This window comes from Sipha flava, unplaced genomic scaffold, assembly GCF_003268045.1.
Source record: "Sipha flava isolate LNK unplaced genomic scaffold, YSA_version1 482_pilon_pilon, whole genome shotgun sequence".
In the NCBI taxonomy this organism is placed as follows: Eukaryota; Metazoa; Arthropoda; class Insecta; order Hemiptera; family Aphididae; genus Sipha; species Sipha flava.
Genome location: NW_020273279.1, coordinates 149,927 through 173,182, shown reverse-complemented (window position 1 = coordinate 173,182; position 23,256 = coordinate 149,927). Strand labels below are relative to the sequence as shown.

At 35.0% G+C, this 23,256-nt stretch overlaps 1 pseudogene; it reads left to right on the top strand.

The window, feature by feature from the left end:
• The first annotated feature begins 2,023 nt into the window (after nucleotides 1-2,023).
• On the top strand, nucleotides 2,024-4,531 carry LOC112689922 (annotated as a pseudogene).
• The last annotated feature ends 18,725 nt before the right edge of the window (nucleotides 4,532-23,256 follow it).

Sequence of the window (23,256 nt, the reverse complement as noted above, 5' to 3'; positions counted from 1 at the left end):
AGGTTTTATTTTTTATTTTTGCTACTCCAATAAGATTGAAAATCTATCAAACAGTCAATATTTTTTCTCCCCATATTTCCTGGCTTCTGGTTATCCGAACGGACCACCTACATGGAGGAGATATCGTTGCGTCTCACGGTTTTGTCCGCGCTGGCACGCGAATATCGTGTTCGGTTCACTAATTTATCTCGCAACATCATGTAAAAATGTATAATACACTCGGGTTAACGACGGTCTTTTTTTATCATAATCATTATTATTATTATTAACTAATGACCGGCAATTAGAGTGGATGAAAACAGTGCCATAGGCCCATCGATTTCGACTTCAACCGGGTAGAACGGTGTCAGCATGAAATAACTAATTAATTTTTGTAATCGATTTAAGATACTTTGAAACGCAAACGGTAAATGAAAGTCACGATTTTCTATTAGGTTAAATAATGATCTTGGCATACCTATATAATTCATATATATTTGTGTATAGTGTCCAAGTGGATTTTTGTGAATAGTTATTATAATACCATGTCGCCCATTACAACATAATATGTGTACTGCATTATTTTTCCGTCAACCGTCCAGAGTTCGAAAACAAAATGTTCGATTTTGAAAAGAAATATGTTAAACCACGGTCGAGCGATTTTACGAGGCATCGAAGTCGCAACTTTGACCGAAAACGGAACGTTATGTATTATTTAATGAGGTAAATCGTACGTATGTTGTCGAAATGACATGTTATTGCGTAGTAGTCAGTCTTAAAACTGTATATATAATACATTGAACATGTATATAAATTAAATCGAGTCCAATAATCCGAATTAGATCGAGAGCGAAAAATAACCTAGACACAGCATGTCCAATGAGAAGTATTGATTATCTACATTTATAAATACTTTTTTTTTTTAATGTATTAATAAAAATTTAACGTCTAAGGTCATTAGCCAAACATTGTTACGTATGGATCTTAAAAATGATGTTGGTTGATCAATTGCAGATATTGGTTGTATAAATTGTCTTAAATTAGCTTTGATAAACCTATGTCTGCACACATGTGAAAATCTTAAAAACGTTTACTGAATTTTCCTCTTCAATTGGTCGTTTCATCGTGAATGGGTTTCCTATAATTTGTTTGGATCTGCTAAACGCACTAGAATGTCCGAACATTCTAGGACGGTGTGTTTGATGGTAATTTATTTGTCACAGAGTTCGCCGGTTGAAGGCTCTTTTTTAATTATAAGATGTAGATGTGTTAAACGAGAATGTCTAATATAGGTCTTTGTGCGCACGGGGAGTGCCAGGTGTGCCCGGGAACCACCTAAAATGTTGAAAAGGGAGCCTTACACTTTAAGTTTCGTTTTAAGGAGCCCTATTTTAACTGATATTGCTCAAATTAAATGTAATTTATTGTAAAATATTTGGCAATAAATAAATGTTGTTTCCTAATAGAAAAAATTAAACAAAATAAAACTAACTTTTCGTTCAAATACTTATTATTAGAGCGCGGATTTCTATGGAATCGCATATTTTTTTCCATTTAATATTTTTGGATTTTTGTCAGTTATTTCCACGAATCATCATAATTTGAAGCTAATGGTGAAATTTTTTTTTGTATATTTCTGCATATTTAGAGGTTATGACATATTTTTGCATATTTTGGCAAAATTCAAAATTTATTACATATTGAAGCGAAAATTTAAAAAAAAATGTATAAAATAATATTTTGTCAAGTAGAAAAATTAAAACTAAATTTCATAGTCACTAAATAATAATTTATATATATATTTATTTATAAAATAAATAATCTATTACAATTTAAACCTAATCGCTCTTGCTTTGTAAGTCGGTTATCGACACACCACTCGGCACTTGGTTACATCGTTTGTCGTTGTCCGTAAATCGTGAATATACCGAAAATAAACGTGTGTCTACCTATAATCTTAATTGCTCTTACTGTAGCAGTCAGTTATCGACATACCAATATACAACTAAGTTTCGTCACTTTTCGTTGTCCGTGAATTGTAAATATGCCAAAAATAAGGAGTTCAATTTGTAACAAAATTCGTGAATGGATTTCCACAGCAAACATAAACTCCGAAGTTTTCACTACTGACGGGAATATAGTATTATGCAACCATTGTGGAAAATATATTGTTTGTGAGAGAAAGTCTCAGGTAGATTAACACATAAAAACAGGTCGTTACATATAAAAATAGAAATAGATTTTCTTTATTTATTTTCTATATTTTTTTATCTTAATTTTATATTTTAGCTGCACATCTGTCTGCACTTAAAAATAAGTTATCAAATAACAATTACTTACAACTAGTTCTAGATCAAGTTCTACCAATAACACTTTTTTTTAAGATTTATGTTTTGCTAAGGTTTCTTCTGACATACTCTTACACAAGTTAAAAAACGAACAGTTTCGTAATTTTTTGAATAAATACATTAATCATCCTATCCCAGATGAAAGCACATTGCGAAAGAGCTATGTAAATATATGCTATCAAAAAACAATGAATGAAATTAAAGAAAAAAATTGGGCAAAATGTTATATATATTGTTGTAGACGAGACAACTAATGCACGGGGCTTATACATTGCAAATATACTTGTAGGAGTTATGAATAAAAACTTTTCTGGGAAACCTTATCTTTTAGTATGTAAACAATTGGAGAAAACAAACAATGAAACGATAACACGATTTGTCAATGACTATTATGGACAGATGTGGGAATGGAACGGCGTGTATTATTTTTGTTAACAAACGCGGCGACATACATGGTGAAAGCAGGAAAGTCTTTAAAGATATTTTATACTAATATGATCCATGTAACGTGTACCACTCATACTTGTAATCGCTTTGCAGAAAAAGTAAGGGAGTTATTTCCAAAAGTTAATACTTTAATTAATAATGGGAAGAAAATATTTTTAAAAGCGTCTAGTCGATTCTTTATTTTTAAAGAAGAAATTAATTATATCACTTTACCACCTGTTCCAGTTCTTACAAGGTGGGGAACATGGGTACATGCTGCGTTATATTACGCAGATTATTTTACCAAATATAAAAAAGTCATCGAGCGACTGGCAATGGAAGATGTGCAAAGTATTAGAAAAGTTTTGGATATAATTGAAGATGGTAATGTTGTCAATGATTTAACATTTATATCTACTCATTTGGCATTTTTAGTGATAGTCATAAAAAAACTGGAAACTCAAAATATGACTTTACATGAAAGCTTTTCAATAATTGATGAAACGAAAGAAAAAATTCATTCTATTTCTGGATCGAAAGGTGCAATTCTTACAACAAAATTAAACGAGCTTTCCAACAAAAATGAAGGTCTGAAAATTCTACGAAAAATTAATTCAGTGTTATTAGGCGAAAAAGTTCAGCTCGAAGATCTTTATCAAGACCCGACAATACTAAGTTGCTTCAAATATGCCCCAATAACTTCGGTTGACGTCGAACGTTCGTTTTCAGTCTTTAAAAATATGTTAACCGATAAACGACACAGCTTCACAGAAGATAAACTTGAAATGCGTATGATTATTTATTTTAATAATAAATAAAATTTTAAAAATAAATTGTTCAGAAAATTTCCTAAATTTTTTTTTCATTAAGTATTTAAGTAATTAATTATTATAAGTTGAATTATAACTTTTAAATAAATAAAAAATTCTTGCATATTTTTTACATATTTTCATAATTTTGACTGCATATTTTTTTACATATTTTCATGATTTTGACTGCATATTTTTTACATATTTTCATGATTTTTACTGCATATTATATGGCATATTTCGATACGTTTGAGTGCATACAAATCCGCGCTCTACTTATTATGATTACAATAAAAATACACATAACAGCTACGATTGACTGCAAAAGTATAAATCATAAATAATTTAAGCTGTTTGAGAAAAATATACGAGATTGCAGGAAAACATATAGTTAATGTAGATAACATACCACAATTTTAATTGAAAAATTAAAGTTATGTATATTTAATTATTTATACATTATAATTGATTAAATTTACCAAAACGTTTTGTTAGGATAGAACGCAAAAATATTGTAGGCATCAGGTACAATATTGTTCTATGTTTCGATTATTAAATAATACAATATTTAACGTTTTTTTTTTCTCGGCTTCTATTATCCGGGACAAATTGAATGATCGGCCGGGATATGTCTTTAAAACCGGGACGAATGACAAGCCAATTTATAACATGTATCTTTTGTTTTTAACGCGATTTCACATTGGTAACACTCATTCAATATTATTTATTTTCGATAAGTTCGTATATTATTAACATTTTATTCGAAAGCTATCGGCAGGACGATTCCCAAAGTTGCGGGCGCTTTCAAAATTACAACTAGATTCTTAAAACGAAATCAGATTTCCCGTTTGATATCTGTTTTAGAATCGTCTTGGATACCACTGGGATGAAAAATGGGATGATTTCGTTGCATTTCCACATTACGTACAATATCAGTTTACGATGCATTGTCTTACTGTTGATTTTTAAGGTCGTAAGAAAATACAATAGTCGTTTCCTTTTTCAATATTTTTTATTCGACATTCGATTAAAGTATTGTTACCAGCGCATTGCTTCGCGGCATATTTTTCCGGGTTATTAGGGCATCGGTTGTTTACAACTCGATAAACGGTGACGGCATGACTACGGTGTACCGGCCGCGGCGGTGTACTCAAGTCAAACGGCTATTGCGAAACATCGGACGACGACGACATTACAATAGTGCACATGTTAGACGAATACTATCTAGATTTCTGCTCCTCGTCCGCAACGTTACACAACGTTTCGAGACCAGATCCAGTCGTCGGCGAAAACGCACGTGTCCTGTTGATTTATATCAACGGAAAAGCATTGGAGACCGGAGAGAATGCCCGGGTCACACGTGTGTAGCAATAAAACGCTCGTAGCAATCCTAGACTCTTCTTCAATCGTCCGGCCATCACAATTTAAAGAAATGAAACGCGAGGCCGAACAGTTTTTTCCGCAGAAACGGACAGTCGACCTTTGTACGAATTCAGGATCCAGGTACAACTCAGCAGCGCCGGTCTTTTTTATTTAATATTTTTATATTTTTAGCTGGTCTAGCAAACGTGAGAAAAAAAAAGGTTAGATACGAGTTCTCATCGCGTAAATGAAATGCGTCCAGTATAAGCTTTGCATTAAGGTTATAAGCCATTGGAGTACATGTACTAGTCATAAAATAACTGTTGAACCACCGAACTCGAAGTCTTAGCAATAGATCACGGTCTCCAGATGATCCGTCATTATCTGCACGTATTATCGGTAGGAGGGCGAATGAATCGTAAGAATTCGACTAGCTGGTTAAAAGTTCTGTGATCAGTTTAGGCGTAATTTATCATGTATTACGTGTTTTATTTTATTTATTATTACAATATAATTGTTGAGAGGACGCCCGCATGTGTTGTCTCAATTTTACAAACGTAAAATGCAAAAATATTGAAAAAGAAAAAAAATGTTCAATAGAACCAATTTTATGTTAGTTTAAATATTAGAGTAATCTGACTCATTATCAAAGTTAAAGCGAATGACATAATTAGTGAGATGTTTTAGGTGTGTACAATGTTTACATTTTCAAACGGGATATATAATTTTTATAACAAATTTTACATGATATTTTGATAATAGTTTAGTTTATTTCAATATTTAAATAACACAAAAACCAAACTTAGTATCGTCGCAATATCAGTACTTAGTGGTGGATTTTGGTATGTTGTGACTACTGTTTGATGGAACGTACTGTGCGGGTCCCGTATATAAACAAGATAACATATTTTTTTTATTTATAAAATAATATTTATTATTATATTTATTAATAGAAACAATTAACTACTTATTCAATAATAAACAATCATAAAAAAAGAATCTAATCAAGTAGAAGTTATATTATCATAATATTATATTTGCTTTATAAAATACGAATAGCGTAAACAGTGTAGGTGTAAATAATTTAATAATGAATAATAAAAATAATAATATCAAGTAGTTAAAATTAAACGCATGGAATTTTTCTCTAAATTCCAAAACACCGTTCATGGTTAACGAACGTGAATACGTCTATAATTGGTTGGATGTAAATTAAATATCAAATATTATAAAATTAAATATGTGTGAACATAAATAAAATATTTTTTTCTGTATCCTAATTTAAACATTACAAAACTGTGGATGCCCCTGGGCTGCAGCCCATTCAGCCCTAATTCTCTAAATCCGGGCCTGCCAGTACCGGATTTAACGGAGATGCAGAGGTTGTAATGCACCAATGTCTCTTAATCAAAATCTAAAATTGAAATTGTCTGTTTCGTTATTTTTTTTTTTTTTGCTTTTTCATGTTCTTTTCTAATATTTGTTCATTTTATGTCTACCACTTTTAATTTGCGAATTTATAAATTGAAATGTCTACACGTATATTTGAAAGTGATGCACAATATCGAAAAAAATTTACAAAACAATTTTTTTTTTTTTTTTGTTAAAGGGTATCTATCGGTATTTGCACCCCTCCCGTGATTCAGATTCGGTACTGCGCAACGTATTGCGATAGTTATTTACAATAATAATAATAATAATACAACTTCATGAAGTCCAACGAATGTACGTAGGAAACGGTGTTCGTACGGTGGAAAAGTCGTTCTCCGCGTGAACACGTGTAATAATAGTAATAACGTAATAATGACATACGAACTCGCATATTACGTGTTGCGTTGCATTGTGTGTGGTTCCCAGACGCGGCTCGCAGATAAGAAAACTAATTAAGATGAATTTATTATTTATTATTATTATTATTATTATTATTATATATTAATTCGACTGCAATCGGGGGGCGGGGGCAGTTAATTAAATACTAATACCGGTCGCGTGGACGTGTAAAAAAAAATAATAATATCGGTAACGCGCGGTGTTGTCGGTCCGACGATATTACCATAATGTACGGCCGCACGCGCGCGCACGATAAACAATCGAAAAACGAAAAAACAAAAAACCCCTCGAAAAGTAGTTTTATTAAAATATCACACGATGACGTGTACGCCGCAATGGACGTAGGACTTTTAATAATTCTATCCGTGCCCCGGGGACGATATTATGAGGGGAAAATCGGTGATTTGTAAATTAAACCGTCACAGGCGGGACGGAGCGCGCGTCAATCCGCGTGCACGTGTGGTCCTCCGAGTTGATGGATGGCCGTCGTACGCGCGTTTCGTCCGACTAATTAAATATCGAAAGGAGTCGCGGTAATCACGAGACTAATTTATTACGACCATCGTTATTCATACATAATCATAATTACTATTACTATTATTATTACCGTTTTCCCATCGAGGCGAAATACTGACGTAGCAATGCGAGAGATGTGATAGCAGTGGTGGGTTTAAGGTAGGGACGTGGAGCCTTGGCCCATCGCCGTCGGCCTAAGTTAGATTTCATCGATTCCACAGTAAATATGAATAAGTAATTTGTAGCGTGTAACTGAGTGAATCAGTGGATTGTGGCAGTAGGAAGATTACTATTGATCTAAATGAATGGAATGAACCTTTTGAATCCAAGCTCAAATGTTTTGGAAAATAACATATGAACTATAACTAAAGTTTGAATGCACTTGTATTATTATTATTGTGATGAGGAAATCACTTCCCGAAATTCAACGTTTACAGCAAGTACAGGTTGTACACCGCTCTATTCTTCAGTTCCGGGTTTGGCCTTCCGTTGTTGATAGTCAGATATGTTAAGAAAATGAGTGGTTAATAACGTTTTATTTTTAAATCATGTCAAGTCAATCATTACTTACTTTCATTCATTACTCCACAGAACATTTAATTATTCACAGTCGTATTTTTACCAACTCAAGTACAATGATAGATACGTTTACTGAGATGTTTTTCGATTAACCAATATTATTTAACTAAACAAATTTCTGTATTGATTGTTTTATTTGTCTTCGTTATTTAATAAAATTACAACCATGGTGACTTAAAAGTATAACATTTGAGCACTTCATACTTTCCTTAGTCCTATATTTTCATATTATTATATATTTTATTAACTTTTTAATGTTATGATTATAGTTCAGATTATAATGTAAAAATACAAGTTGTTAATTATAATATATGTTTTTTCAACAGAAAATAGTATCACATTCAGACACACAAATTTTCTTATAATAATGAATACAATTTTTCGCATGTTTTATAGACCTAATATTACACTTAGTTGACTATGATATGAATTCATAATGTGTACAATACCAATTCGTGTGAACGTAAGACGCGTTTTATTTTTTTTCATTTTCGTAAAATACCATGGATTTATTTGGATACATGTTTTTAGTGTATACTAATTATTGCTGTTGTTCGTTTTTGGCTGTTAGTACATTTTCGCGTTTCAAAGTTTTTTCGACGATGTTTTAATCCTTAAAATAAAATTAATCTTTTAGTACAACAAAACAAAACTATAACTGACCTCAACGCTCCATTAAAAAAACATTTATACAAATGTTTTTCGTTCTAACTTCTAACAATCATAGTGTGCTCGTACGAAAAACATTGTAAACCCGATGTTAATTCCGAAACAACAATAACATCGTTTCCTCACCCCCCGCACTTTTGAACATTACAAAATCGATTTCCAGAGGGGAACACGTGAAACGTGAGTACCACAGTGTGTCGTCTTTCAGCCGCACTGACCCTTACATCCGGCGCCGCACGCGTGGTGTACCGGAATCGTATGCATACGATCATAAAAACCGTGTGGGTACAAACGCGTTGGCCGGAAAACAAAACGTAAAAAAAAAAAAAAAGTTCACGCGGTCAAGTAAGTCTACTCGATCAATTAATTAGTCAACCTCGAGCACGGTGTGTGAACACGGTCATTTATTATCGTTCGTTATCGATCACCGCCGCGGGGTCGTCAGATTGTTGTACGCGTTACCGGCCGTCGACTGAGGAATTCGTGGCGCGTGCATCCGAACACGATAGCTGTTAGGTTAGGTTAACGTACAGTCGTTGCGATCGATCGGATACATGTGTAATCTCGTACAGTTGCACGACATTCTCGGGGAGGTGTCGAAATGGAAAAATTTATTGTTTTGAAAATTCATGCCCGTAATGTTAATGCAAGTATTCGTTCACAGGAGACTGTTATGCACAGCCCGGTAATTATTTCATCCGAGTGATCACACACGATCCTCTCCTGTTTTCTGATAGCACTGAAAATGCGTGGTTTTTATTATTTTTTTTTTTTTACCCATCCATAACTACTACGTATACTGCATCTTAGTAGAAGCGAGAGCGGATCCAGTGGAAAAAATTACAGAACATAGCATATAATAGGCGTACTTTGGAGGTGTTCTTCGGAGACTTAGACCTCCCTACCCAAAATATAATGTGAAATATACTACTAAAACGGTAAACATTTATTTTTACTATCTATTATTTAGTTAATCTTGATATCCTTTATTTTTAATAATAATTTTCTTCAACGGGACTTACCCACAGTGCTGTCCCCTGGATTCGCTCATGAGTAGAGGCTTAGCTTAGCTTAGATCAAACACCTAGCTGTTGGACTCATTACCACTGATCTTAACTTATATAATTATAATTTGTGTACGGGTTTTTTTTTAATTTTTTGTCTATGAGAGATAAATTTGTAATTAAACGTACAGAAAAGTTTTTGGTGTTTCGTAGCCTTCGAAAATCGTGAAAAGTACACGCTAAAACATCCAAACTTTACAACCGTAATGGATACGTATGTGTTATACACGTATACACGTACTATACATTATACATTTTTTTTTCAAATATGATAATGGTTTAAATCTTTAATAGTAGTTTATCGATTAATGCGCATATTATTTAGCGAGTAGATCGAGATTATTTCTCATCCTGGAAGCTGCTGATCATCTTTTTTTTTTTTACTCTGTGTAATAAATTTACATCCAAACTTGGCATACAGTTGATAATGCTAATTAACATTAATGAATAATATAAATACGTACATAATATAGAGGGTATTAAGAGTTGTCCATCGTTACGGACGATACTGTGGCCTGTGAAAACATATAAAATATTCATGAAATAATTAATATTGTGTGTTCGTTAACATCGACCAAATTTATAAAGGAACGTGTATTGCAAATTTAAATATCCACCGAAGAAATAAATAAATGTACTTTTATTCGATAGCAGGACGGTTAACATTTTGTTTTATTTTTATACATACCAAAAATTTTGTTTTCAACGCGAGACGTATAAGGTTTCGATTTTAAATATAGTTAACTATTCAATTCATAATTGTTTTCATTCAACGTGTGTACAACACAATAACAAACGATCTACGTAACATTTATAATATATACTTTCACCGTTGTGATATTTTAATACTGTTTATTATATTATTATACTTACGAGTATACTTACTTGGGGAGCATACATTTTATCGACACGTTTATTATTATTCAAACGGTGATTTCGATTCCTATTATTAATGGTACGCATTATTAGTGTTATTGTAGTGCTGTTGAATACCTACGTGTTAAGTCTTGATATATGTATGTACATGTCTATCGATCCTGCGGTACTCTCTTACAACGACGACGTAAATGTAACAAGACCGTTATGTATCATAATAACTTGTGTGGATAATAACTAAAAACGTTTATCATGATCGCACCACGCACAGTGATAATGGTTTTAGAGGTTTTTTCGTTTTCATTAATTATTTTGTATTTTTTATCGAACACAAACTGGACACACTGGAACGTAAAACGCTTTTCAAAAAAATAATAATAATCGTCATTAGCAAACCTCGCACTTCCCGAAATTGTAACAATAATATTATATTCTTCGAGTACATTGAATATTTTCGAAAAAGCTTTTCAAACTACTACTACAAACGATTACTGTTTTACTTTCATTTTTAATACGTAACAATAATCAACATTCGTCACACACAAATAAACTAAGCGTTTATGTTACAAAATAACTAAATAAAAGTTTTGAGTTACTATTTACAGCTGGTGTTTATAGTAAATAAACAGCAATTTCAAGATCTAGAACGTTTTTATCGATTTAATAGTTATTTCGAAATAATAAAAGTAAAATATGAACTATATTATATTATCTGAATAAAATATATTCGATGATAGATTGCTTAAAACCATTCATAATGAATATCACATAACATGACAATAAATTTTTAATAGGTGAGAGTAGGGTTGTAAAATTTCATGAAATATATAATTTGAGTAAAAAAATAAAAATTTTGTTTCATTTCAGTAAAAATATAATGCTTTATATTTTATTTTTTATGGAATTCTTTTTGTATTATTAATTGTACTAAATAGAAATAAAAACTAATTTATATAAATTAACAATTAACATCATATTAGTTAATAGTTATTATAATTTATAAATATTGATTTAAGAGGTAAGAGATCAATAATCATTGAAACACCTGAAGAAATTTTACAAAATATAGATGAATTTATAAATAAGTTGCCAGTAGTTCCATTACTCATCAGCTATCACATTATTTCAGAAGTCTTTCATCAAAAAAAATATATCGGTACCTAGTGAGTTTAAAAATTAAGCACATATTTATAAAATTTATTGTGAATATTGTGAAACACATAATATTATACCAGCATCTGGAAATGTTTTTAAAGAAAGATGAAAATTACAATTCAATATTGGAGTACAATATTGAATTGTATTTATATACAAATAATAAATAAAATAAATATATATATGTATGTATGTATAAAAAATAATAAAACATATTGTAATTAAATAAATTTAATTTAATAAAAAATAAAAATTAGCTCCTTTGCGTTGTTAAACAAATAACTTATCAGTATAAAATATAAAATCATAATAATTAGCCATTAGGTAAATATACATTTTTAAATACTATACTATTGAAAATATGGAAATTAAAATTAAAATGACTGAATTCATATAATATAAATATATTATTTAAAGATAACAATATAATAAAATTAAAATAAACTCCTTTGCATAGTTAAACAAATCATAAATAAGGGAAGTATAATGATCTCATTGATATACTCAAGAAATTATAGAAATTAAAACTTAGAAAGCTGAAGACACTTCAAAAAGCTTGACTAGTAACATGTAAATAAATTACAGGCAGTTAGAACTATTACTTATTAGATGAATATTATCATAAAAATAGCTGCTATCAATAATAATGCGCCGGTTTTGTCGTTACTCCATATATTTATTAATATTAAACATACCTGTGGTCGTAACCTATTTATAGGTAGCTGATAGACTATACCACGTTAAATGGGAAAGCTCAAGATTGTACCGAAACGATATCAAACAATATATTCTGATTAAATGACATTTGACGGTTACAAACGCAAAAAAAAAAATATTTTTCAATATTTCATGTGAAATATTTCAAATTTACAACCCTAGGTGAGAGTACGAACAATTTTAAATTTCTGAGATTTTTTGGTTATTTGTGATTTGGTTAAAACTTCAATCTTATGACTTATGACTGTTAAAATGTTTTCACTATAAAAATATAAGGGGATTCGATACCGATATGTGTTGAATTTATTTTTCACACGATCACTATAGCAATTTACCCAATTTTTGTCCATCATAACGATTGACAAATTGAAACGATGAGGATTTTGAAAACGAAATCCTTATCTACTATTGAGAGCTGCTCGGGATCTTTTAAATTATCTAAACTTTACAAAATGGGTAAAATATTCAAGTATTCTAATAGTATAGCAATCGAATCTATGGAAATTGAGGACATAAATCTAAAAAAGTGGCCTGATCGATCTCGAGTAGAAATTCGAGTTGAACTCGAACGCGTTTTCAAAATCAAAATCGCTACGATTCGTATCGGTTCATCGATCGCGATGGTGAACAAGAAGCGGGTAGATTTTTTACTACGTCGAACGCGGTGCGAAAGACGAAGACAACACATATCGGTTTCGAATCGCCTTAACTTTTTAGCGTGGGCTTCTCAAAACGGCTCTCGTTAGTAGTAATACCGCTGTACACTGTAATGTCCAAGTCGTCATCGGGGGAAGGGGCGGCAGGGTGGGTTGAAGATACTATTACGGTGCTGTGCACGTAGTACGGTAGACGCGGCAGTTCACGCGGTCTACATCATATTACGCGTTAATTACATAACACGAACGGGTCCGCCCAATGCCGAACGGTCTCTCGGTCCGGACCGGACGCATAATAATAAGTGGAAAAACGATCCTCCTAGGACTGGTTGGTTCTACCGTTTTTCACCGTTTATATAATAATGATAATAATGATAACGAGACGCACGCGCGTTAAGTACACGTATTTACTTAATTGACGGTCCGAACGCGTCCGACGAGAAAAGTCGACTGAAACGTTTATATAAACCGAAAATAAACGTAAGTACCAATTACATTCGACAAACACCTTGTTACACGCCTAATTACGTGTACGCATATTACGTAAGCTGCGTGTGTGTGTACGTTTAACGTTCAATATTTATTCGTTTCCATGTTATTATTATTGTTCCATTCGCTCGTCATTCAAAAATAATTTAACCCGATATAAATTGCACGTTTTTACACTTAATGGACGCGACTTCTGATACACTTTTAATGATATACGGCAAACACGCCTATAATAATAATAATAATAATACGAACATGTACGGTTATACGTGTTACACGCGTCGTAAAATAAATATAACCTCTTACATGCGGTCTATTCATTCATTTTAATATTTCATTCAATCGCTCCTCACGTGCATAATACCAAAGTATAACCGTACCTAAATAATAAGTGCCCATTTGTACGCGTTCATAATGTGTAACTAACGACTATAATGGTCGAGTAAACCCCCCACCCCTATCCGCCGTTCCGACAAAGACGCTTCGTCAACCGATCCGAAAGCAACGGTTTCGCATTTCGACTGCGCTCGAGACAACGTACCTACTATATGCCTATTGTGAGCAATATATGAGTGTTTACACCCCGTCGTCGCAAAAAGGACACGATTTCGAAATGTTAAAACAAAAAAAAAAAAGGAATAATTATACAACAAACATTTGCACGGATTTTCACGAATCGAATGCAACGGGTAAATACGTAATTTATCGTGATCATTATCGCGTATTCCCGATCGAATTTAAAACTATTAAATCAACGGCGACCGTCGAATAGATTTACAATATTAGGTACAGCTCTGAAAACGGCACGCGACGTGTGGGTTTCTTCGTCCGCGTGTTGAACAAAACACATAGCGGTCCTCGCATAAATTATTACGAACGAATCGCTGTGCACACGCGGACAGTGACGGACACAGGGTCAAGGTAAAAATATAACACATTTTACAATAAACAAAATTATGCAAATCCTTTATATATTTTGACTTAAATAATAGCATCGATAATAGAATAGACTTTAATCAATGATTCTAGGTATTCAATACTAGCTCTTCATATTTCAAACTTGTAAAATTTGTAAATTTTAACCTAGACCTTGGAGAAAATTTCGGAAGGAGGTTACAACCCCTTAACTGCCCCCCTTGCGTGCGCCACTGCACGCGGCCATTTCAGGTGCAGAACGCCGTTCCTCGTCCATCAACCACGTCAAGGATATTATAGTGTTCATTATAAAATTGACAGAAGATCCTAAGATCCGTGATCACGGCTACCACAGGATATTTAACCCAAAGAAGATAACTCGGATTCAGACACGGGTCCAGAGTTATAAGCTTACCAAACATTTGTAAATGTTATCGTAAACATTGTATAACTGTATGTTGTAGGTTTAAAATGTATTGCAAAAATACTCGGTGTATTGACACAATTAAATCGATAAACTATAGTGCTCGAACGGCAATGCGACGAGCCGGTTTTCGCCCGGACAATTTCTTTTGCGATCTTCGTGGCGCATGCGAATATCGCCCGCAAACGTGTGCCCATAACGATATGTGCGTGCACGTGTCGACACCGTGAGGTATTTTGCATAGGTTCGGTCGAACGTGTGATTATTATTATTGTTTTGTTTCCCCCCCCCCCCCCCGATCGATACCGATCGCGACGACGCTCGTTGACCTTTAACGACGAGTCTCGCGTGTGGAACGAGAAAATAAATAATAAAAACAAATATAAAACCCACCTCGACGACGATAACTCCCCGGTGCGACGGTGGTTTGCCGATCGCGAGTCGGCGAAAATTTGTGACCCAGTCCTGCGGCGCGGCGGGGCAGATGTGACCACCCCCGTCCTGCCGGACGCCATGGCGGATCGTACGCGCGAGCGCGCACGCGATATCCGATCGTTTTTTATGACGCCTATTGTCGCGCGGTCCGAAGCGTTGCGGTTTTTTTTTTTTTTTTTTTCGTATCGTGTCGCGCAAGGTCTGCTGCGACACGGGTCCGGTCGGCGGATGAAATAAAACGTATGGTGGTAAGGGGTGGGGGGAAACGTTAACAAGCAATAAACGATATGGTAGCCAGATATTATTGTGAATAATGCGCGGCGGCGCGCGATGCGAATCTCGAAAGCACCGTTTTGTCTGGACCGCGACGCGCGTTACGGGCGTCGTCGTCGCCCGCAATATCGGTCGTATCGTACATCATCGTATCTGCGGACATGATCTTTTTACACGCTCGTTTCACGCGAGCGCTCCCGACGACGCGCGGTTCTCCCGACGCGCGCGACGACTACGCCCCCCCCCCCCCGCCCGAGCGCACGCGTACTTACGACCGCTCGCTCAACCCTCGACCCGTTTTCGTATCGGGTTTTTTACCCGTCGGACGCGAAACTGCGGCGTCGACGGCCTCGCGCAAACGTCGTCGTACAATCACGTCCGTACGCGACCGGTCATAATACTCTCGTGATGCTGCCCGTCGGGGCACAGACGATCGCCGACGATTATAATGTACACACACCGTTCCTACCCCGAGGACCGGGCGGGATCGAGGAAAACTGTTGTCGCGTTCTCTCGATCGTACGTTACCGCGGTGCAAAATACGTCTCATAAAACGTGCGGCTATCAAGATATTACCAAGATACCGTGTAACTTGCCGACGCTGCTGGCGTTGCTTCCACGACTGCGGCACACACGGATCGATTATGTACGTTGAGAGACCCGTGCGGGCGCAATAATGAAGATAGAGAATGTTTTATTACTATTATTATATAGGCGTAGCTGCCGTCTCGAATAGTGTTTAACAATAAAACTGTCGGCCGCGCGGTGCGATATGCGTCGTTAAAGTCTCTTTTATCGCGTACGCTTGTGCTTACGTGTTGGCCGTGCATAGAGGAGCTCTGGACTTCATGTAGTGTCGGTGAATTTTGGTGGTCGACCGTGTGTGCATGGAAAACAAACTATGAAATCCTGCCCGGTCAACAATCGTACGTGCGAGTCGACGTGACGATTTATCAACGCAAAAAGATGATTCCGTTCTGTTTTAAAATTACAAAATCTCTTGAGACACCCCGGATAAAATTAAGATTTAGGGAAGTGTATGTAAAACATCGTCATTCTTTTGAAATGTTATTGAATCGTATTAAGATTTAGTGGCGACTCCGAATGGTAAGTATACTCGGGAAACAAGCGACATCCTTCCAGGAACCTTGAAACCTATGCGCGTGCACGTAACTTTTTTCACGGTCGTCGAATCATCCACGTGTAATTTCGATCCGATCAATGACAAGACAATATCTTGTAACACGACTGCGAGTCTTGAAATTCGGGTTGATCCGTACAAGAGTGCAGTGAAATGTAATACATTGGAATTCCACCGCGATCATGTTGAATAAAAAAAATTCCACGAACCGTAGATGGATTTTAGGGGAACTCTTGAGTGGGGTCCCGAGATATTTGGTTGCTTAAAAAGAACACGAGTTAGGTCCGTCCGCGGTGTTATTTAATAATACTCGAATTGGGTCCATGGTCACATTTGATAATACGTAAATTGGGTCCATGGTTGATTTTATCTTGTGATCTTTATTACCCAACTCAAATTTTCTCAGTGAAATATGTGTGTTTTAAATTTCTTCCGTAATTTAAACTATATAATTATAAATAAACTTTTAGTGGTAAAAATAAAAATAAATTAAAATTTGATCTAAAATCAATCCAATTCAATAATAAATTTTCACACAAAAAAAAATTCTAGTTGAATTATAATTTTAATATTTTAGTAATGTTTAGATCAAACCGTTACTTTTGTATAACAAAAAAACCAAATTTTTTAGAAGACTTCCTAGCCAACCTCCACATAGAGTCTTCTGGGTAACACTAATATGCTGGATCCAACGCATATACTCGATAAAATATATGGGGACCAAACTCATGTATTCAATAATAATACGTCCGGACAAAATTCATAGTATTTTTGAAAGTTATGACCCAACTCGAGGTTATCTGATTTTAAATACGCCACCGGTGTACCGCGAGTGTACTTCGGAACATTGTATATCGATGCTTTTCGCCTAAAGTTATCGTTTGTACTATATACGAGTACATGTAAGCACATCGACCGATGGCGACGAAGCGTAACGGAAGAAAAAATAATAATAATAATAAAATCGTACGCGTTCGCCGGCGTGTACCTACATATTATGTATGGGTACGGCATAATCTGACAAATTCTAAACGCCGCTTTTGGCGGGATCGTGTAAATCAAAAGTATAAGAAATAAACAAATAAATAAATAAAAAATCTCCTTGACACGTTGTTGTAATCGTTTACCCATGTGTGTGTGTATGTGCATGTGTGTACACGGACACGAGTTGCTGCTAATCCGGCGATTACTTTAAAAACGTATAAATATTTAAGGAATATATAAAAAAAAAAGTTTTGTATTCTATAATGTACACCGCGGACGCGCGTAACAAAAAGCTGTTCGTGTTGGATTATAAAAGCGGCTGGTCGAGTGCGACTGTCTCGGGGCGTGGGCGACTCGTCGACTGCAGCAGTCGTATTCGTGTGCGTATGTGCGTATGTCCTGTGCCGATCCTCCGAAAGTAAAAATAATAATAACAACAAAAGAAAAACGGTAAATTATAATATTCCGAAGACCACCCTCGCCGACCGGTATGCGAGAACCCGTGTCCGATTCCCTGTCCGCGCACGACTGCAGCTGCAGCGGTCGCCACGCGTTTTCGTCCGAACCGATAAATTGTCGACGAATTTGAAAAAGAACGGCGAATAAAAAAGAAGGAAAAAATTCAACAACAAAAACGAGCGTCGGTTGCCCAAGCTCTAACAGTGTTATGGGTCTTGAACCACTCGGGAAAATATATTACGAAAAAAGAAACAAATTGTGACCACTCCTCGCGATCTGTTTCGCGTTTAAAACACTTTGTTCAATTGGACCTCGGCTGCGCGTACAGTAATAATTTAATACAACTGCAACTCGAGTTCGTGTAATATCCCGGTTGTATAATATGCACCACGACGATATTCGTATAAATGCATACGTGCGTAATGGGTGTGGATATTTGTTTCTTCGTCTTTTTTAACCACTCTCCTACACGGATATAGTTGTACATGACGTTATCGTTTATAATTATTATTAATAAACTTCTTAAAAGCCAACGTTGAATTTTTTTTTTTCCATCGATTTATATGTTATAGAAACACTACGTATTCTATAGACCTTGCAGAATATATTATTATCATTTTTAAGTTACGATAAATATTATGTATAATGGATTTAGCGGTGTTATAGTTGGCTCTGTATACATGACTGAACAAATATATAGTTCTAGCCAAGCTCATCGAACTTGCCCGAGAGGTATACTTTACTTTTTTAGAAGATTGAATTATCCTAAACATTTTGGTTTGATAAAAGTGCACAACCGTCGTGTATTTTTATTAATTTACATATATATCAACAGGAACAATAGAATGAAGGATGCCAACTGGACAAAACAATATCTTCAAGATACGCGGAACACGATGCACTATAGATCGTTTATTGAAACGTTAATAGTGGCGACTTGTAGGAAAGAGTGGCTTCAAAGACAAGCCTTAGATGTCGATGTGGAATCTCAATCGGTGATTATTAAAATCAACACGATGAACAAAATGAAGTACTTCCTAGATAGAAGTGGAAAAACGTATACATCCAGTTCAAAATGGTTTCGACCGTTCAAAACGCGATCCTCGAAAAATCCATTGCACGTCTTGAGTTTATTAGAGGGACCATTATGTCAAATCGTTTAATAGTCTTTATGATATGAAGTCGAGCGAGCAAGCGAACAAATGGCATTTGAATTGTACGTATGGAAGATGATCAACCGTAACTGCTATTAGCAGTCAGTCGCATCAACGTGCGATCGAAACGCGGTTTGAAAATTATGGCGCTTTAATCGGCCGTTCGGTTCCTATAAACTACGGTACGGCATCATCATTACCGAGGCTCGACTGCTCGTTAGATCGATCGGACACAAACGTTACCGGTATCGCATTAATTACAAATAAACAATCGCAGCGGTAATGGTGTTGTTTGTTTTTAGTTCTCGTGCACACGAGGGCGCGCGCGTAAGTAGTTCGACGCCGAAGACGAATTAAACTTAACGTTTCCCAGATATCAGCTACTTGAAAAATTAATGTGACGGCCACCCGTTGTTCTTATATCGTATTACACTATTATATACGTATCCCATAGAGTGCCCGAACGACTTCATCCGATTCCCTCCGTAGTTTATACGAAATGAAACGAAAGGAAAAAAAAAAATATGAAAAAAAAAAGACAATAATACAACGTTTGACCTCCGAGCGGAACATTATAATAATTTTGAAACCTGGCAAAGTTTATTTGTACATATATTATTCTTACGGCGGTTATTTTGACGTCTCAGGTTGAAATTTATGTATTACAAATTAGTAAATATACAGACCACATTTGCATGTTAAGCATCGGCCATATATAATACGATTTCAACTGTTGGGTCTCTCGCTGGTGCACGGGAAGAATTCGTAATAATAATATTTTACCGTCTAAATACACGGTATCCACGAGAAATCCTGGCACCTGCCCGTTGACCACAATCTCTCGATGATAATGTTTGCTATTTCTGTATCAAAACTAGTTGTACACACACGCACGCACACACGCACACATATTATATTAAACCCGAAACGCGATGCTTTCGAATAAATTCGCCAGGACGAGAAAACATACTGTTGTGCAGTTCTCGTAGGGTACGTCGTTTGAGTCACGACTGACGAGTCACGCGTTCATACGCATATAATACACATTATACATAATGTATGTATGTTGCGCGAAAAAGAACACAATTCGTAGCGCTACTGACCAAAATAGGCAAAACGGGGTGTACACGAATTCCATTTGACATCGTTTATATGACATTTAATATTTACTTACGAGACTGACTTCGCGAAATACCGTTAAAGCGTCTTGTAATAAGCGCGCACGAATCGTTAGATGAAGAAATCCTAAAAAAAAAAAAAAGCCACGATTATTAATTGTACACGCTTCGAATTAAAAGTATACTTTCTCGTCCGAACAATGTCATTTGATTGCAATACTATACAGCGCCGCTGTATTAATAATATAATATATAGAACCGTACAGACGGATAGGTCCAAGAATTATTTTAGTTTAGAGCTACATCAGATTGGACTTCATCTAAGTCGCTTTTTTCCACTAGAAAACTATTAAACACATAAAATCAATGCTTGTTTCATAATTCATGTTGTGTACTATCACTTTATACTCCCGGAACAAATGCATCCTGGCAAAATTTATATACGTTTTACGATTACGATTGAAGTCAAATTTCACTCGGTTTCTTAAATTTAGTAGTTACTATTTAAATATCTAATAATAAATCAATAGTAATAAATGTGTATATATAATAGTTATTTTTTGAAATTTAATAAATTATAATGTACAATATATTATTTTTTCAAATACATTTTTATAATATTTTTAATATTTGTTTTTTTTTTTCGTTATAACCATTAAGTAATCAGTCTAGTATGTGAATTCGGTATTAAAATATAAGTATACAGTTTCAGTTGTATGATACCGATAAGTACAAATACATATAATTAATGTGTTAAAAAAATGTTTTGTTACCTGTTCTTAATCTGGGAGCAATTCAAACATATTTTTCTGTCACGATTATCATTCGAAAATTTTAGTTCAGGTGAGTAGTGCGATACTTATAAATACTACAAATCTCGTAGTTACCAAACGGATAAGAAAAATTTTCTCGTTTTTTTTCCATCTACTCTTCTAAGTTCAGTTGTGTATTACAAGTAGTTGTGACATTAAGTCTCGAGTTAGAAGTGCTCCCTTCTTTTTTTTTCCAAAAACAGACACATAAATTATCGATGTTTTGATTTTCATATGAAATTTTACCTCGTTGCGGTTCGTAGAACTATTGTTAGCATTAATTAACCATCATATTTGCTACTTACAAGTCCTAATTCTGTTCAAAAGTTTTTAACTGTTTTTCCGTGATTTTCTGATATTGTGTGTTTCGTTTATAATGTTATAACTATTTTAAAAATACCTATAATTCACATGGAAGACTTTAGAAAAGCTTAGCGATTGTTCAACGAATATTTTTAACCTAATAGAAAATTCAAATTAAAAAAAAAAAAAGTATTTTTTTCCAAGAAGGCAATTTTAATTTATTACCTCTTTAATATATATATGAGTACGATGTTAGAAGTAAGGTCAAAGTTTTATTAACGATATATCAACGTTATTGAGTTCAACCTGACATTTTTTTTAAATAATGTCCTATATGGGATTACAACTTCTCGTTGACATAATTAGCTTTTAATTTTTACGACCGAAAATAATGATTGTGATTGAAAGCAATTGTCTCCGGACGTCTGATGCGTTGTGATATAAAAACAGGTAATATTACGTACATATATATCGACGTCCTCGATAGCAAGATCACATTGAGATAAGACTATATCTATTAGAAAATTTTGAGTATTCGTTATAAATATCAATAAGTATTCGATAAACGTTTTTAAACTGTCGTCTAAATAACGAAAAATGAAAAAAAAAATAAAAAAAAAACGTGGAAACAGTTAAGACCATATTACACTCGAATAAAAAAGAAAAAAAAAGTACGCGTATATTACGGTTGATGCTTGGCACAGATAAACGGTTTCTTCTACAGATTGATACATCCTCCGCTATGTACGTAGAGGTATAGTCGATTTAGTCGATCCTCGAAGTGTACAACCTACGGATAAAGTCTGAACAATTATAATAATTTTACTGACACATGGTTGTAATATTACCTACTCGTATGCAGACAAATCGTATCGCAGCTGCGGATCGGAGGAATTTTTAGCACCCGACGATATTCGATAGATAAAAAAAAAAAAAAACCAACCATAATGAAATCCATCCGTTTCGTCGATCCGCACGTGCCGCCGGCCGCCGTGGCGGCGTTTCGTCGCATAGAAATTTCCTTACGCGATAAGGAAATGTCGCGTGAAAAATTCATCGATTCTCACCGCCAGAGACCGGTTGCCGATCACGACCAACAAACAAATACGTACCGTATACACACCGTACCTGACCATGTCTCGTACGTGCATATTAATTACCCGGAGGGACGACTGGAATCGGTATGCGTTCCGGGAACGTGGTAAGCACGTATATACCAGAGGACCGCGATGATGATAACGACAACGATGATAACGATAACTCTCGTGCGATTTCAGTTTTTGCGCGCATTGTCCAGGCACATCTCCGGTGTCATATCGCATACATTGTAGTTTATATCGTGAGTTACTTATCGGATCTTCGGCCTCGGAGACCGATAGAAAAACCGGACACGCGCAATAAGAAATAGAAATAAAATTTTATAACCCTGACGCAGCGACGGTGGATGCGTATCGTGTTTACTCGTATCCGCAGGAATTCCAAACGGTTTGTGCACCGCGCCCGCGGCCAAACATACTTACCAATTATTATTGCTTAGTGGTATCACCCATTGCAACATTGCGGCGATTTTTAGCCGGCAACATTTTACATTGCATCCTGAACGTGTACAAGCCGTCTCGTTTATCAGACTGTTTATCCGTGTGTGTCGGATTTGGGATCCGAACCGTCGGAACACGTTGACGAACACCGCGCCGAAACAATATCACCATACGTCGTGAGAGTAAGTGTAAGAACCGCATAGCGTTTAGGGATCGCTTGCTCAG